This window comes from Oncorhynchus kisutch, unplaced genomic scaffold (assembly GCF_002021735.2).
Source record: "Oncorhynchus kisutch isolate 150728-3 unplaced genomic scaffold, Okis_V2 scaffold1671, whole genome shotgun sequence".
Classification (NCBI taxonomy): Eukaryota; Metazoa; Chordata; class Actinopteri; order Salmoniformes; family Salmonidae; genus Oncorhynchus; species Oncorhynchus kisutch.
This window is the reverse complement of record NW_022263616.1, coordinates 13,627-29,650: the sequence shown is the minus strand read 5'-3', so window position 1 is coordinate 29,650 and position 16,024 is coordinate 13,627. Positions and strand designations below refer to the sequence as shown.

Here is a 16,024-nt window from a genome sequence, read left to right as displayed (position 1 = left end):
AGTAGAATATACCTTTATTGTGCCAAGGATGCAAGACCTATATACACATGTATTTTAGTTAATACCACGTATGAGATTCCCATCTTGTATCCTGTACATTGAATATATTCACCAATCATGTACTCTTCCTTGGCAAATAAAGGTGTGGTTCTGGTATGACAGACACTTTCAGTCATATCAAACGATGCGGTGTCTGCATGTATGTATTACAATTGTACACTTCAAAGTGTTTACTGCTCCTGGGATATCAATGATTACACATTGTAACTATACAATAGACTAAACATGATTGATTTGTAATTCATATATATACAGGAAAAAAACGTATGCATATCTAACTCCATTAATCTGAGGACACAGGATAGTATTCAACCAGTGGAGAATGTGAAACACTTTATTGAAAGAAGTGCATTTTATAATATTATACGAGTTCAATCTTGGGCGGGCAGGTGGGTAGAGCGTTGGACTAGTAACCAGAAGGTCGCAAGATCAAATCCCTGAGCCGAGAAGGTAAAAATCTGCCCCTGAACAAGGCAGTTCCTAGGCCGTCATTCTTATCTGACATGCCTAGTTAAAGGGTAACTACACCCCAAAATCGATATGTCTTAATTGGTTTCCTGCTATATTGGCACAGATACATAGATGAGTCTTATCTTCTTATGGCTTCTTATTATCTTCTTGTCCAGAGGTGCCCAGAGTAAAATGCCTGCTACTCAGTCCCAGAAGCTAAGATATGCATATATTAGTATATTTTGATAGAAACCCTCAAGGTTCTAACACCGTTTGAATGATGTCTGTGAGTATAACAGAACACATATTGCAGGCAAAAACCTGAGAAAAAAATCCAACCAGGAAGTGGGAAATCTGAGGTTGTTCGTTTTTCAACTCATTCCCTATTGAAGACAGTGGGATATTGGTCATGTTGCACTTCCTAGATGTCAACAGGCTTTAGAACCTTGTTTGATGCTTCTACTGTGAGGTGAGGGCGAATGAGAGGGGAATGAGTCAGAGGTCTGGCAGAATGCCTTGAGCTCGATCACATGAGAGCGAGCTCTGTTCCATCGCAATTCTACAGACAAAGGAATTCTCCGGTTGGAGCATTATTTAAGATTTATTTTAACAACATCCTAAAGATTGATTCTATACATTGTTTGACATGTTTCTACGGACTGTAATCGAACTTTTTGACATTTCGTCTGCTCCTAATGAACACGGCTTCGTGAGATTGGATTTGTTTACAAAACTTCAACTTGCATTTCTTTGGGGGACCGCACAGCCCTCTGTGCTCGCCAGAGGTAGCCTGACTGCCATTAGGTACCGAGATGAGATCCTCAGACCCCTTGTGAGACCATATGCTGGTGTGGTTGGCCCTGGGTTCCTCCTAATGCAAGACAATGCTAGACCTCATGTGGCTGGAGTGTGTCAGCAGTTCCTGCAAGAGGAAGGCATTGATCCTATGGACTGGCCCGCGCATTCCCCAGACCTGAATCCAATTGAGCACATCTGGGACATCATGTCTCACTCAATCCACCACAGACTGTCCAGGAGTTGGCGGATGCTTTAGTCCAGGAGGAGATCCCTCAGGAGACCATCCGCCATCTCATCAGGAGCATGCCCAGGCGTTGTAGAGGTCATGGTTTTCCACTTTAATTTTGAGTGTGATTCCAAATCCAGACCTCCATGGGTTGATACATTTGATTTCCATTGATCATTTTTGTGTGATTATGTTGTCAGCACATTCAACTGTGTAAAGAAAAAAGTATTTAATAAGAACATTTCATTCATTCAGATCTAGGCTGTGTTATTTTAGTGTTCCCTTTTTTTTGAGCAGTGTATATTAGAAAGATTGAAAATGTATAGGGTGAAGTTGGCAATGATTATGTAGAGATATTAGAAACAGTGCGGCATTTTTTTAAAGGATTTATTTAAGAAAGGGGAGGTGGATGAGGGGTGTGTAAAGGAGATATTGGATAGTGTGGATGTGCAAATTGATGTAGAGGATAAACAAATGTGTGATGGGGGAGATAACAGTGAATGAAGTTAAAAAGATGCGATCTAAGGGTTTACAATAAATAAGAGTCCTGGAGTAGATGGGATAATTGCAGAGTTTTATAAAATATATAAAAGTTTTTAGCACCTATATTATTGGAAGTTTATCAATATATGGAGGATAATAATAATGTTTCAGAATCTATGGTGACAGGGCTGATAATGATTTTATATAAAAATAAGGGGAGCAAATTGAAACTGGAGAATTATAGGCCAATTAGTTTATTAAATTCAGATTATAAGGTTTTAACTAAGATACTGGCAAATAGAATGAAGCAAGTTTTAAATGATATTATAGCACCTACACAGAATTATAGTGTGCCTGGTAGAGATATTGCTGATCTAATTGTATTAATTGTATGTGATAAATAAAATAGTTAAGCATAGATTTAAATAAAGCTTTTGATAGGGTGGAACATGATTTTATGTTTAGGGTAATGGATAAATATGGTTTTGGTAATACAATAATAGGATGGATAAAATTATATAAGGCGGCAAAAAGTAGGGAAATGTGTAATGGGGTTTTTACTGATTATTTTATTCTTGAGAGATCTGTGAGACAGGGGTGCCCTTTATCAGCTTTATTATTTGTTTAATCTTTTTCTGAAAAAAAGATCTTATAAATTGTGTACAGACTCCACAAGGACGTTTTAGTTTGATTCATCAAGACGCAGATGATACCACAATAACAGTTAGAGATGAGGGAAGTGTAAAAAGGGTGATGGAGTGTTTTAAAGTATATGGACAAGCATCAGGTGCAAAGGTTAACATGGAGAAGTCAGTAGTAATGAGTAAGATTAATGAGGGGAAATGTACTTTTAAGGTGGTAAAAGATTATTAAGATGTTAGGAGTGAAGGAAATGGAAGCTAGGGATTTGACATGGAGTGGTGTAATAAAGTTAGGAAGGTGGTAAATATGTAGAGGCGGGTAGTCTTTGAAATTAAAAGGGAAAGTAATTGTAATAAATTCATTGATGTCAATTTTTATTTATGTAATGAACGTTTCGGATATGCCAGAATGGGTTTTATCTGAAATGAATAAGATTTTAGTAATTTTTTTTATGGGATGGGAAGGGGGTGAAAAATCGCTTGAAGTTGGTAGATTTAAGTGTAAGGAATTAGAGTAAAAATGGAAATGTTAGGTAATATACTTTTGTTTTATAGAGAAGTGTTTGAGGATTGGGGGCAGTTTTTACCAAATATTTATTATGAATGTACCATTTTAGAAAATATTTTAAATCAGCCTATATTTTTAAATCCTAAGTGTAATATGTTTTGTAAATATTTTATGAGGCCTGGGATGAGGCAGATATTAATTCCCGGGTTCCTTCCATTTCAGGCAATATATGATAATGTGTGAGTAGATGAGATAGTGGGGCAAAAATTATTTAGTCAGCCACCAATTGTGCAAATTCTCCCACTTAAGATGAGGCCTGTAATTTTCATCATAGGTACACTTTCAACTATGACCGACAAAATGAGAAAAAAAATCCAGATAATCACATTGTAGGATTTTTAATGAATTTATTTGCAAATTATGGTGGAAAATAATTATTTGGTCACCTACAAACAAGCAAGATTTCTGGCTCTCACAGACCTGTAACTTCTTTAAGAGGCTCCTCTGTCCTCCACTCGTTACCTGTATTAATGGCACCTGTTTGAACTTGTTATCAGTATAAAAGACACCTGTCCACAACCTCAAACAGTCACACTCCAAACTCCACTATGGCCAAGACCAAAGAGCTGTCAAAGGACACCAGACCTAGTGAATGACCTGCAGAAAGCTGGGACCAAAGTAACAAAGCCTACCATCAGTAACACACTACGCCGCCAGGGACTAAAATCGTGCAGTGCCAGACGTATCCCCCTGCTTAAGCCAGTACATGTCCAGGCCCGTCTGAAGTTTGCTAGAGAGCATTTGGATGATCCAGAAGAAGATTGGGAGAATGTCATATGGTCAGATGAAACCAAAATGTTACTTTTTGGTAAAAACTCAACTCGTCGTGTTTGGAGGACAAAGATGTGATTTTGGAGCATGCGGGCATTGATCCCACTACCTCATGAATGCAAAGTATTTGAGCTAATTCCCCAGCCGTTTGGAAATTATGCAAGAAGCAACCAAGAGGGTCCAGTCTTGTCAGGATATGCTGTTGGTTGACTTATTAGTTTATGCGCCAGCACTTGCAGAGGCTCGGTGCATCTCAACAATTGCGCCCAATAGCTAGTGGCCGGTTAGCTCAGTTGGTTAGAGTGTGGTGCTAATAAAGCTAATAAAATTGAGAGTCACATGCATGTAAATTGTCATGGGTGCCACAGAATCTAAAGGTCCATGGTTCGATCCCGGGTTTCGGAATTTGTATTTGTTCTTTCTTCATGCTCTGCCTTCAAGGGAACTATCCACAGCTTTGTTTGTGGGCCTCAATGGTGTGTGCTACGCTGCTCCTCTGAAAGTAAGTAATGTCTTGCATTTTCATCTGACATTGTGACATCAGTATTACATGAGAGTTGCTTGTCATTGTTACATGACAGTTTCTTGTCATTGTTTACACGACAGTAGGTTGTCGTAAGACAAGGCTGCATGAAGTGTGAACTGGAGTTTTCTTGGATCCATAAAACAATGTGATTTTGGAGCATGCGGGCATCGATCCCACTACCTCATGAATGCAAAGTATTTGAGCTAATTCCCCAGCCGTTTGGAAATTCCGCAAGAAGCAACCAAGAGGGTCCAGTCTTGTCAGGCTATGCTGTTGGTTGACTTGTTAGTTTACTCGCCAGCACTTGCAGAGGCTCGGTGCATCTCAACAATTGCGCCCAATAGCTAGTGGCCGGTTAGCTCAGTTGGTTAGAGTGTGGTGCTAATAATGCCAAGGTCATGGGGTTGATCCCTGTACTGGCTATGATGTACACTTTGATTGTCAAAATTGTGAGTCACATGCATGTGAATTGTCAAGGGTGCCACAGAATTAAATTTAGTGACTTGCTGAAATAGCTCAGTTGGGAGAGCGTTAGACTAAAGGTCCCTGGTTCGATCCCGGGTTTCAGCATTTGTATTTGTTCTTTCTTTATGCTCTGGCTTCAAGGAAACTATCCACAGCTTTGTTTGTGGGCCTCAATGGCGTGTGCTACGCTGCTCCTCTGAAAGTAAGTAATGTCTTGCTTTTTCATCTGACATTTTGACATCAGTGTTACAGGAAAGTTGCTTGTCATTGTTACATGACAGTAGGTTGTCGTAAGACAAGGCTGCATGAAGTGTGAACTGGAGCTTTCTTGGATCCACAAAAAATAATGTTTTTGGGGAATGCGGGCATCGATCCCAATACCTATAGCATGCTAAGCAAACACAATACCAATTGATCAAATTCCCCAGCTGTTTGGAATTGCCACAAGGAGCAACTAAGAGTGTCCAGTCTTGTCAGTCTATGCTGTTGGTGGACTTGTTAGTTTGCGCTCCAGCACTTGCAGAGGCTCGGTGCATCTCAACAATTGTGCTCTGTAGCCAGCGGCTGGTTAGCTCAGTTGGTTAGAGTGTGTGATACGCTGCTCTCTGAAAGTAAGTAATGTCTTCTTTCTCATCTGACATTGTGACATCAGTATTACATGAGAGTTGCTTGTCATTGTTAAATGACAGTTTCTTGTCATTGTTTACATGACAGTAGGTTGTCGTAAGACAAGGCTGCATGAAGTGTGAACTGGAGTTTTCTTGGATCCATAAAACAATGTGATTTTGGAGCATGCGGGCATCGATCCCACTACCTCACGCATGCAAAGTATTTGAGCTAATTCCCCAGCCGTTTGGAAATTCTGCAAGAAGCAACCAAGAGGGTCCAGTCTTGTCAGGCTATGCTGTTGGTTGACTTGTTAGTTTACGCTCCTACACTTGCAGAGGCTCGGTGCATCTCAACAATTGCGTCCAATAGCTAGTGGCCGGTTAGCTCAGTTGGTTAGAGTGTGGTGCTAATAACTCCAAGGTCATGGGTTCGATCCCCGTACTGGCTATGATGTACTTTTTGACTGTCAAAATTGTGAGTCACATGCATGTGAATTGTCAAGGGTGCCACAGAATTGAATTTAGTTAATTGCCGAAAAAGCTCAGTTGGGAGAGCGTTAGACTGAAGATCTAAAGGTCCCTGGTTCGATCCCGGGTTTCTGCATTTGTATTTGTTCTTTCTTTATGCTCTGGCTTCAAGGAAACTATCCACAGCTTTGTTTGTGGGCCTCAATGGCGTGTGCTACGCTGCTCCTCTGAAAGTAAGTAATGTCTTGCATTTTCATCTGACATTGTGACATCAGTATTACATGAGAGTTGCTTGTCATTGTTACAGGAAAGTTGCTTGTCATTGTTACATGACAGTAGGTTGTCGTAGGACAAGGCTGCATGAAGTGTGAACTGGAGCTTTCTTGGATCCACAAAAAAAATTGCTTTTGGGGAATGCGGGCATCGATCCCACTACCTATAGCATGCTAAGCAAACACAATACCAATTGATCAAATTCCCCAACTCTCTGGAATTGCCACAAGGAGCAACCAAGAGTGTCCAGTCTTGTCAGTCTATGCTGTTGGTGGACTTGTTAGTTTGCGCTCCAGCACTTGCAGAGGCTCGGTGCATCTCAACAATTGTGCTCTGTAGCCAGCGGTTGGTTAGCTCAGTTGGTTAGAGTGTGTGATACGCTGCTCTCTGAAAGTAAGTAATGTCTTCTTTCTCATCTGACATTGTGACATCAGTATTACATGAGAGTTGCTTGTCATTGTTAAATGACAGTTTCTTGTCATTGTTTACATGACAGTAGGTTGTCGTAAGACAAGGCTGCATGAAGTGTGAACTGGAGTTGTCTTGGATCCATAAAACAATGTGATTTTGGAGCATGCTGGCATCGATCCCACTACCTCACGCATGCAAAGTATTTGAGCTAATTCCCCAGCCGTTTGGAAATTCCGCAAGAAGCAACCAAGAGGGTCCAGTCTTGTCAGGCTATGCTGTTGGTTGACTTGTTAGTTTACGCTCCAGCACTTGCAGAGGCTCGGTGCATCTCAACAATTGCATCCAATAGCTAGTGGCCGGTTAGCTCACTTGGTTAGAGCGTGGTGCTAATAACGCCAAGGTCATGGGTTCGATCCCCGTACTGGCTATGATATACTTTTTGACTGTCAAAATTGTGAGTCACATGCATGTGAATTGTCAAGGTTGCCACAGAATTGAATTTAGTGAATTGCCAAAATAGCTCAGTTGGGACATTGTTAGAATGAAGATCTAAAGGTCCCTGGTTCGATCCCGGGTTTCGGCATTTGTATTTGTTCTTTCCTTCTGCTCTGGCCTCAAGGAAACTATCCACAGCTTTGTTTGTGGGCCTCAATGGTGTGTGCTACGCTGCTCCTCTGAAAGTAAGTAATGTCTTTCTTTTTCATCTGACATTTTGACATCAGTGTTACAGGAAAGTTGCTTGTCATTGTTACATGACAGTAGGTTGTCCTAATAGGTTGGTTCAGAATATGGCCATTTTTGACATGAATTTAAAAATGCCTCAGATAGGACCAAAAAAGTGTCTGGAGCTATCCGTCAGGGTAAGAGTGACAACAGGTTTCCACATGTCAAAATGGGGGAAATCTTAGAAAATGGCTTAATGGTTATTCATGAGAATCGTGAGAATCGTGAGTGTATCATGGGATCTCACCTGAAATCTGTGGCTTGACTACAAACCTGTAACCTATGCTACTGTGGCCTATAGAGCTAGAAGGATGGATAACCAGGTGTGTAAAGGTGTGAGGTGGGATCCTATCCCAAATGGACAACTAATCCCTATGTACTTGTGGAGATCTGAGAGGATATGATTGGTATAAGAAACACTACTCAACTTCAACCTCCGGAGGGGTCAAGAAAATTCAATTTCGTTGTCGGCAGGATTCGAACCTGCGCAGGAAGATCCTAATGGATTTCTAGATCCATCGCCTTAACCACTCGGCCACGACAACAGTCTTGTCAGCAGTGAATGGGCCACCAGGCATAGCCTACAGAACGTGATAATTTTACAACTGAAAGACAATGCAGTAACTCATTAACTCATTATAATGCAATAAAATGAATTGTTCCCCTCATTCATTATTAAGTACAGATGTTTTCTAATTTCCTTGATCTTCGGTCAGCTCCAGAAGGTTTTCATTTGAGAGTGTTTATTATAAATTGTTATTTCATCATCTTATTATTACTGCTAAGCAGCATGACTCCTGAGAGGCACTAAACAACTGTCAGAAGTGGGATTTGAACCCACGACTCCATGGGAGACTGCGACCTGAACGCAGCGCCTGAGACCGCTCGGCCATCCTGACTACAGCATAGTACCTGGGTATCGGGTTAAAGAGTATGGGGTAAAAGTAGAAATAGGCACAGCAACGCAATCACCACAGAGACCAGTAAATGTATGCACGATACCGACTTGCACTTTCAATAGTCATTTGTTTTTATCAATGAAAAACTCCAGTCATTGATTTAACCTCAATATGGCCTTCAATGGAAAAGAGTAGTAAATCGTCATTGAATGAACGCTAAACTGGCCTTAGAATATGGCCATTCTGATATAAATGATAAAATTCCTCAGATAAGACCGAAAAAGTGTCTGTAAATATCAGCAATCATCAGGGTAAGAGTGACAACAGGTCCACATGGGGGAAATCTTAACAAATGTCTTAATGGGTATTTTCAACGCAATCGTGTTATTATTTATTTTTAGGGTTTAACAAGGCAGCTCACCTGTGACCTGTGGCTTGACTTTAGATGTGGCCAGTTCGATTACCCTGCAGACTTTAAGAGTGTCTTCAGAATATGGCCATTTTGACATGAATTTAAAAATGCCTCAGATAGGACCAAAAAAGTGTCTGGAGCTATCCGTCAGGGTAAGAGTGACAACAGGTTTCCACATGTCAAAATGGGGGAAATCTTAGAAAATGGCTTAATGGTTATTCATGAGAATCGTGAGAATCGTGAGTGTATCATGGGATCTCACCTGAAATCTGTGGCTTGACTACAAACCTGTAACCTATGCTACTGTGGCCTATAGAGCTAGAAGGATGGATAACCAGGTGTGTAAAGGTGTGAGGTGGGATCCTATCCCAAATGGACAACTAATCCCTATGTACTTGTGGAGATCTGAGAGGATATGATTGGTATAAGAAACACTACTCAACTTCAACCTCCGGAGGGGTCAAGAAAATTCAATTTCGTTGTCGGCAGGATTCGAACCTGCGCAGGAAGATCCTAATGGATTTCTAGTACCATCGCCTTAACCACTCGGCCACGACAACAGTCTTGTCAGCAGTGAATGGGCCACCAGGCATAGCCTACAGAAAGTGATAATTTTACAACTGAAAGACAATGCAGTAACTCATTAACTCATTATAATGCAATAAAATGAATTGTTCCCCTCATTCATTATTAAGTACAGATGTTTTCTAATTTCCTTGATCTTTGGTCAGCTCCAGAAGGTTTTCATTTGAGAGTGTTTATTATAAATTGTTATTTCATCATCTTATTATTACTGCTAAGCAGCATGACTCCTGAGAGGCACTAAATAACTGTCAGAAGTGGGATTTGAACCCACGCCTCCATGGGAGACTGCGACCTGAACGCAGCGCCTTAGACCGCTCGGCCATCCTGACTACAGCACAGTACCTGGGTATCGGGTTAAAGAGTATGGGGTAAAAGTAGAAATAGGCACAGCAACGCAATCACCACAGAGACCAGTAAATGTATGCACGATACCGACTTGCACTTTCAATAGTCATTTGTTTTTATCAATGAAAAACTCCAGTCATTGATTTAACCTCAATATGGCCTTCAATGGAAAAGAGTAGTAAATCGTCATTGAATGAACGCTAAACTGGCCTCAGAATATGGCCATTCTGATATAAATGATAAAATTCCTCAGATAAGACCGAAAAAGTGTCTGTAAATATCAGCAATCATCAGGGTAAGAGTGACAACAGGTCCACATGGGGGAAATCTTAACAAATGTCTTAATGGGTATTTTCAACGCAATCGTGTTATTATTTATTTTTAGGGTTTAACAAGGCAGCTCACCTGTGACCTGTGGCTTGACTTTAGATGTGGCCAGTTCGATTACCCTGCAGACTTTAAGAGTGTCTTCAGAATATGGCCATTTTGACATGAATTTAAAAATGCCTCAGATAGGACCAAAAAAGTGTCTGGAGCTATCCGTCAGGGTAAGAGTGACAACAGGTTTCCACATGTCAAAATGGGGGAAATCTTAGAAAATGGCTTAATGGTTATTCATGAGAATCGTGAGAATCGTGAGTGTATCATGGGATCTCACCTGAAATCTGTGGCTTGACTACAAACCTGTAACCTATGCTACTGTGGCCTATAGAGCTAGAAGGATGGATAACCAGGTGTGTAAAGGTGTGAGGTGGGATCCTATCCCAAATGGACAACTAATCCCTATGTACTTGTGGAGATCTGAGAGGATATGATTGGTATAAGAAACACTACTCAACTTCAACCTCCGGAGGGGTCAAGAAAATTCAATTTCGTTGTCGGCAGGATTCGAACCTGCGCAGGAAGATCCTAATGGATTTCTAGACCATCGCCTTAACCACTCGGCCACGACAACAGTCTTGTCAGCAGTGAATGGGCCACCAGGCATAGCCTACAGAAAGTGATAATTTTACAACTGAAAGACAATGCAGTAACTCATTAACTCATTATAATGCAATAAAATCAATTGTTCCCCTCATTCATTATTAAGTACAGATGTTTTCTAATTTCCTTGATCTTTGGTCAGCTCCAGAAGGTTTTCATTTGAGAGTGTTTATTATAAATTGTTATTTCATCATCTTATTATTACTGCTAAGCAGCATGACTCCTGAGAGGCACTAAACAACTGTCAGAAGTGGGATTTGAACCCACGCCTCCATGGGAGACTGCGACCTGAACGCAGCGCCTTAGACCACTCGGCCATCCTGACTACAGCACAGTACCTGGGTATCGGGTTAAAGAGTATGGGGTAAAAGTAGAAATAGGCACAGCAACGCAATCACCACAGAGACCAGTAAATGTATGCACGATACCGACTTGCACTTTCAATAGTCATTTGTTTTTATCAATGAAAAACTCCAGTCATTGATTTAACCTCAATATGGCCTTCAATGGAAAAGAGTAGTAAATCGTCATTGAATGAACGCTAAACTGGCCTCAGAATATGGCCATTCTGATATAAATGATAAAATTCCTCAGATAAGACCGAAAAAGTGTCTGTAAATATCAGCAATCATCAGGGTAAGAGTGACAACAGGTCCACATGGGGGAAATCTTAACAAATGTCTTAATGGGTATTTTCAATGCAATCGTGTTATTATTTATTTTTAGGGTTTAACAAGGCAGCTCACCTGTGACCTGTGGCTTGACTTTAGATGTGGCCAGTTCGATTACCCTGCAGACTTTAAGAGTGTCTTCAGAATATGGCCATTTTGACATGAATTTAAAAATGCCTCAGATAGGACCAAAAAAGTGTCTGGAGCTATCCGTCAGGGTAAGAGTGACAACAGGTTTCCACATGTCAAAATGGGGGAAATCTTAGAAAATGGCTTAATGGTTATTCATGAGAATCGTGAGAATCGTGAGTGTATCATGGGATCTCACCTGAAATCTGTGGCTTGACTACAAACCTGTAACCTATGCTACTGTGGCCTATAGAGCTAGAAGGATGGATAACCAGGTGTGTAAAGGTGTGAGGTGGGATCCTATCCCAAATGGACAACTAATCCCTATGTACTTGTGGAGATCTGAGAGGATATGATTGGTATAAGAAACACTACTCAACTTCAACCTCCGGAGGGGTCAAGAAAATTCAATTTCGTTGTCGGCAGGATTCGAACCTGCGCAGGAAGATCCTAATGGATTTCTAGTCCATCGCCTTAACCACTCGGCCACGACAACAGTCTTGTCAGCAGTGAATGGGCCACCAGGCATAGCCTACAGAAAGTGATAATTTTACAACTGAAAGACAATGCAGTAACTCATTAACTCATTATAATGCAATAAAATGAATTGTTCCCCTCATTCATTATTAAGTACAGATGTTTTCTAATTTCCTTGATCTTTGGTCAGCTCCAGAAGGTTTTCATTTGAGAGTGTTTATTATAAATTGTTATTTCATCATCTTATTATTACTGCTAAGCAGCATGACTCCTGAGAGGCACTAAACAACTGTCAGAAGTGGGATTTGAACCCACGCCTCCATGGGAGACTGCGACCTGAACGCAGCGCCTTAGACCGCTCGGCCATCCTGACTACAGCACAGTACCTGGGTATCGGGTTAAAGAGTATGGGGTAAAAGTAGAAATAGGCACAGCAACGCAATCACCACAGAGACCAGTAAATGTATGCACGATACCGACTTGCACTTTCAATAGTCATTTGTTTTTATCAATGAAAAACTCCAGTCATTGATTTAACCTCAATATGGCCTTCAATGGAAAAGAGTAGTAAATCGTCATTGAATGAACGCTAAACTGGCCTCAGAATATGGCCATTCTGATATAAATGATAAAATTCCTCAGATAAGACCGAAAAAGTGTCTGTAAATATCAGCAATCATCAGGGTAAGAGTGACAACAGGTCCACATGGGGGAAATCTTAACAAATGGCTTAATGGGTATTTTCAACGCAATCGTGTTATTATTTATTTTTAGGGTTTAACAAGGCAGCTCACCTGTGACCTGTGGCTTGACTTTAGATGTGGCCAGTTCGATTACCCTGCAGACTTTAAGAGTGTCTTCAGAATATGGCCATTTTGACATGAATTTAAAAATGCCTCAGATAGGACCAAAAAAGTGTCTGGAGCTATCCGTCAGGGTAAGAGTGACAACAGGTTTCCACATGTCAAAATGGGGGAAATCTTAGAAAATGGCTTAATGGTTATTCATGAGAATCGTGAGAATCGTGAGTGTATCATGGGATCTCACCTGAAATCTGTGGCTTGACTACAAACCTGTAACCTATGCTACTGTGGCCTATAGAGCTAGAAGGATGGATAACCAGGTGTGTAAAGGTGTGAGGTGGGATCCTATCCCAAATGGACAACTAATCCCTATGTACTTGTGGAGATCTGAGAGGATATGATTGGTATAAGAAACACTACTCAACTTCAACCTCCGGAGGGGTCAAGAAAATTCAATTTCGTTGTCGGCAGGATTCGAACCTGCGCAGGAAGATCCTAATGGATTTCTAGTCCATCGCCTTAACCACTCGGCCACGACAACAGTCTTGTCAGCAGTGAATGGGCCACCAGGCATAGCCTACAGAAAGTGATAATTTTACAACTGAAAGACAATGCAGTAACTCATTAACTCATTATAATGCAATAAAATGAATTGTTCCCCTCATTCATTATTAAGTACAGCTGTTTTCTAATTTCCTTGATCTTTGGTCAGCTCCAGAAGGTTTTCATTTGAGAGTGTTTATTATAAATTGTTATTTCATCATCTTATTATTACTGCTAAGCAGCATGACTCCTGAGAGGCACTAAACAACTGTCAGAAGTGGGATTTGAACCCACGCCTCCATGGGAGACTGCGACCTGAACGCAGCGCCTTAGACCGCTCGGCCATCCTGACTACAGCACAGTACCTGGGTATCGGGTTAAAGAGTATGGGGTAAAAGTAGAAATAGGCACAGCAACGCAATCACCACAGAGACCAGTAAATGTATGCACGATACCGACTTGCACTTTCAATAGTCATTTGTTTTTATCAATGAAAAACTCCAGTCATTGATTTAACCTCAATATGGCCTTCAATGGAAAAGAGTAGTAAATCGTCATTGAATGAACGCTAAACTGGCCTCAGAATATGGCCATTCTGATATAAATGATAAAATTCCTCAGATAAGACCGAAAAAGTGTCTGTAAATATCAGCAATCATCAGGGTAAGAGTGACAACAGGTCCACATGGGGGAAATCTTAACAAATGGCTTAATGGGTATTTTCAACGCAATCGTGTTATTATTTATTTTTAGGGTTTAACAAGGCAGCTCACCTGTGACCTGTGGCTTGACTTTAGATGTGGCCAGTTCGATTACCCTGCAGACTTTAAGAGTGTCTTCAGAATATGGCCATTTTGACATGAATTTAAAAATGCCTCAGATAGGACCAAAAAAGTGTCTGGAGCTATCCGTCAGGGTAAGAGTGACAACAGGTTTCCACATGTCAAAATGGGGGAAATCTTAGAAAATGGCTTAATGGTTATTCATGAGAATCGTGAGAATCGTGAGTGTATCATGGGATCTCACCTGAAATCTGTGGCTTGACTACAAACCTGTAACCTATGCTACTGTGGCCTATAGAGCTAGAAGGATGGATAACCAGGTGTGTAAAGGTGTGAGGTGGGATCCTATCCCAAATGGACAACTAATCCCTATGTACTTGTGGAGATCTGAGAGGATATGATTGGTATAAGAAACACTACTCAACTTCAACCTCCGGAGGGGTCAAGAAAATTCAATTTCGTTGTCGGCAGGATTCGAACCTGCGCAGGAAGATCCTAATGGATTTCTAGTCCATCGCCTTAACCACTCGGCCACGACAACAGTCTTGTCAGCAGTGAATGGGCCACCAGGCATAGCCTACAGAAAGTGATAATTTTACAACTGAAAGACAATGCAGTAACTCATTAACTCATTATAATGCAATAAAATGAATTGTTCCCCTCATTCATTATTAAGTACAGATGTTTTCTAATTTCCTTGATCTTTGGTCAGCTCCAGAAGGTTTTCATTTGAGAGTGTTTATTATAAATTGTTATTTCATCATCTTATTATTACTGCTAAGCAGCATGACTCCTGAGAGGCACTAAACAACTGTCAGAAGTGGGATTTGAACCCACGCCTCCATGGGAGACTGCGACCTGAACGCAGCGCCTTAGACCGCTCGGCCATCCTGACTACAGCACAGTACCTGGGTATCGGGTTAAAGAGTATGGGGTAAAAGTAGAAATAGGCACAGCAACGCAATCACCACAGAGACCAGTAAATGTATGCACGATACCGACTTGCACTTTCAATAGTCATTTGTTTTTATCAATGAAAAACTCCAGTCATTGATTTAACCTCAATATGGCCTTCAATGGAAAAGAGTAGTAAATCGTCATTGAATGAACGCTAAACTGGCCTCAGAATATGGCCATTCTGATATAAATGATAAAATTCCTCAGATAAGACCGAAAAAGTGTCTGTAAATATCAGCAATCATCAGGGTAAGAGTGACAACAGGTCCACATGGGGGAAATCTTAACAAATGGCTTAATGGGTATTTTCAACGCAATCGTGTTATTATTTATTTTTAGGGTTTAACAAGGCAGCTCACCTGTGACCTGTGGCTTGACTTTAGATGTGGCCAGTTCGATTACCCTGCAGACTTTAAGAGTGTCTTCAGAATATGGCCATTTTGACATGAATTTAAAAATGCCTCAGATAGGACCAAAAAAGTGTCTGGAGCTATCCGTCAGGGTAAGAGTGACAACAGGTTTCCACATGTCAAAATGGGGGAAATCTTAGAAAATGGCTTAATGGTTATTCATGAGAATCGTGAGAATCGTGAGTGTATCATGGGATCTCACCTGAAATCTGTGGCTTGACTACAAACCTGTAACCTATGCTACTGTGGCCTATAGAGCTAGAAGGATGGATAACCAGGTGTGTAAAGGTGTGAGGTGGGATCCTATCCCAAATGGACAACTAATCCCTATGTACTTGTGGAGATCTGAGAGGATATGATTGGTATAAGAAACACGACTAAACTTCAACCTCCGGAGGGGTCAAGAAAATTCAATTTCGTTGTCGGCAGGATTCGAACCTGCGCAGGAAGATCCTAATGGATTTCTAGTCCATCGCCTTAACCACTCGGCCACGACAACAGTCTTGTCAGCAGTGAATGGGCCACCAGGCATAGCCTACAGAAAGTGATAATTTTA

The 16,024-nt window shown here is 41.0% G+C and overlaps 14 non-coding genes across 14 annotated transcripts; 2 read left to right on the top strand and 12 right to left on the bottom strand.

Moving 5' to 3' along the window:
• Positions 1-5,971: 5,971 nt before the first annotated feature.
• Positions 5,972-6,045, top strand: trnai-aau (transfer RNA isoleucine (anticodon AAU)). The gene has a single exon. It is a non-coding gene; the product is annotated as a tRNA-Ile (tRNA).
• A 1,057-nt stretch (positions 6,046-7,102) lies between these two features.
• trnai-aau (transfer RNA isoleucine (anticodon AAU)) lies at positions 7,103-7,176 on the top strand. Its single transcript has one exon. It is a non-coding gene; the product is annotated as a tRNA-Ile (tRNA).
• A 1,111-nt stretch (positions 7,177-8,287) lies between these two features.
• On the bottom strand, positions 8,288-8,370 carry trnal-cag (transfer RNA leucine (anticodon CAG)). The gene has a single exon. It is a non-coding gene; the product is annotated as a tRNA-Leu (tRNA).
• Positions 8,371-9,259: 889 nt separating this feature from the next.
• trnas-aga (transfer RNA serine (anticodon AGA)) lies at positions 9,260-9,342 on the bottom strand. Its single transcript has one exon. It is a non-coding gene; the product is annotated as a tRNA-Ser (tRNA).
• Positions 9,343-9,613: 271 nt separating this feature from the next.
• On the bottom strand, positions 9,614-9,696 carry trnal-cag (transfer RNA leucine (anticodon CAG)). The gene has a single exon. It is a non-coding gene; the product is annotated as a tRNA-Leu (tRNA).
• Positions 9,697-10,585: 889 nt separating this feature from the next.
• On the bottom strand, positions 10,586-10,667 carry trnas-aga (transfer RNA serine (anticodon AGA)). The gene has a single exon. It is a non-coding gene; the product is annotated as a tRNA-Ser (tRNA).
• A 271-nt stretch (positions 10,668-10,938) lies between these two features.
• trnal-cag (transfer RNA leucine (anticodon CAG)) lies at positions 10,939-11,021 on the bottom strand. The gene has a single exon. It is a non-coding gene; the product is annotated as a tRNA-Leu (tRNA).
• An 889-nt stretch (positions 11,022-11,910) lies between these two features.
• Positions 11,911-11,992, bottom strand: trnas-aga (transfer RNA serine (anticodon AGA)). Its single transcript has one exon. It is a non-coding gene; the product is annotated as a tRNA-Ser (tRNA).
• A 271-nt stretch (positions 11,993-12,263) lies between these two features.
• trnal-cag (transfer RNA leucine (anticodon CAG)) lies at positions 12,264-12,346 on the bottom strand. Its single transcript has one exon. It is a non-coding gene; the product is annotated as a tRNA-Leu (tRNA).
• Positions 12,347-13,235: 889 nt separating this feature from the next.
• Positions 13,236-13,317, bottom strand: trnas-aga (transfer RNA serine (anticodon AGA)). Its single transcript has one exon. It is a non-coding gene; the product is annotated as a tRNA-Ser (tRNA).
• A 271-nt stretch (positions 13,318-13,588) lies between these two features.
• trnal-cag (transfer RNA leucine (anticodon CAG)) lies at positions 13,589-13,671 on the bottom strand. Its single transcript has one exon. It is a non-coding gene; the product is annotated as a tRNA-Leu (tRNA).
• An 889-nt stretch (positions 13,672-14,560) lies between these two features.
• On the bottom strand, positions 14,561-14,642 carry trnas-aga (transfer RNA serine (anticodon AGA)). Its single transcript has one exon. It is a non-coding gene; the product is annotated as a tRNA-Ser (tRNA).
• Positions 14,643-14,913: 271 nt separating this feature from the next.
• trnal-cag (transfer RNA leucine (anticodon CAG)) lies at positions 14,914-14,996 on the bottom strand. The gene has a single exon. It is a non-coding gene; the product is annotated as a tRNA-Leu (tRNA).
• An 889-nt stretch (positions 14,997-15,885) lies between these two features.
• On the bottom strand, positions 15,886-15,967 carry trnas-aga (transfer RNA serine (anticodon AGA)). The gene has a single exon. It is a non-coding gene; the product is annotated as a tRNA-Ser (tRNA).
• Between the last annotated feature and the right edge of the window lie 57 nt (positions 15,968-16,024).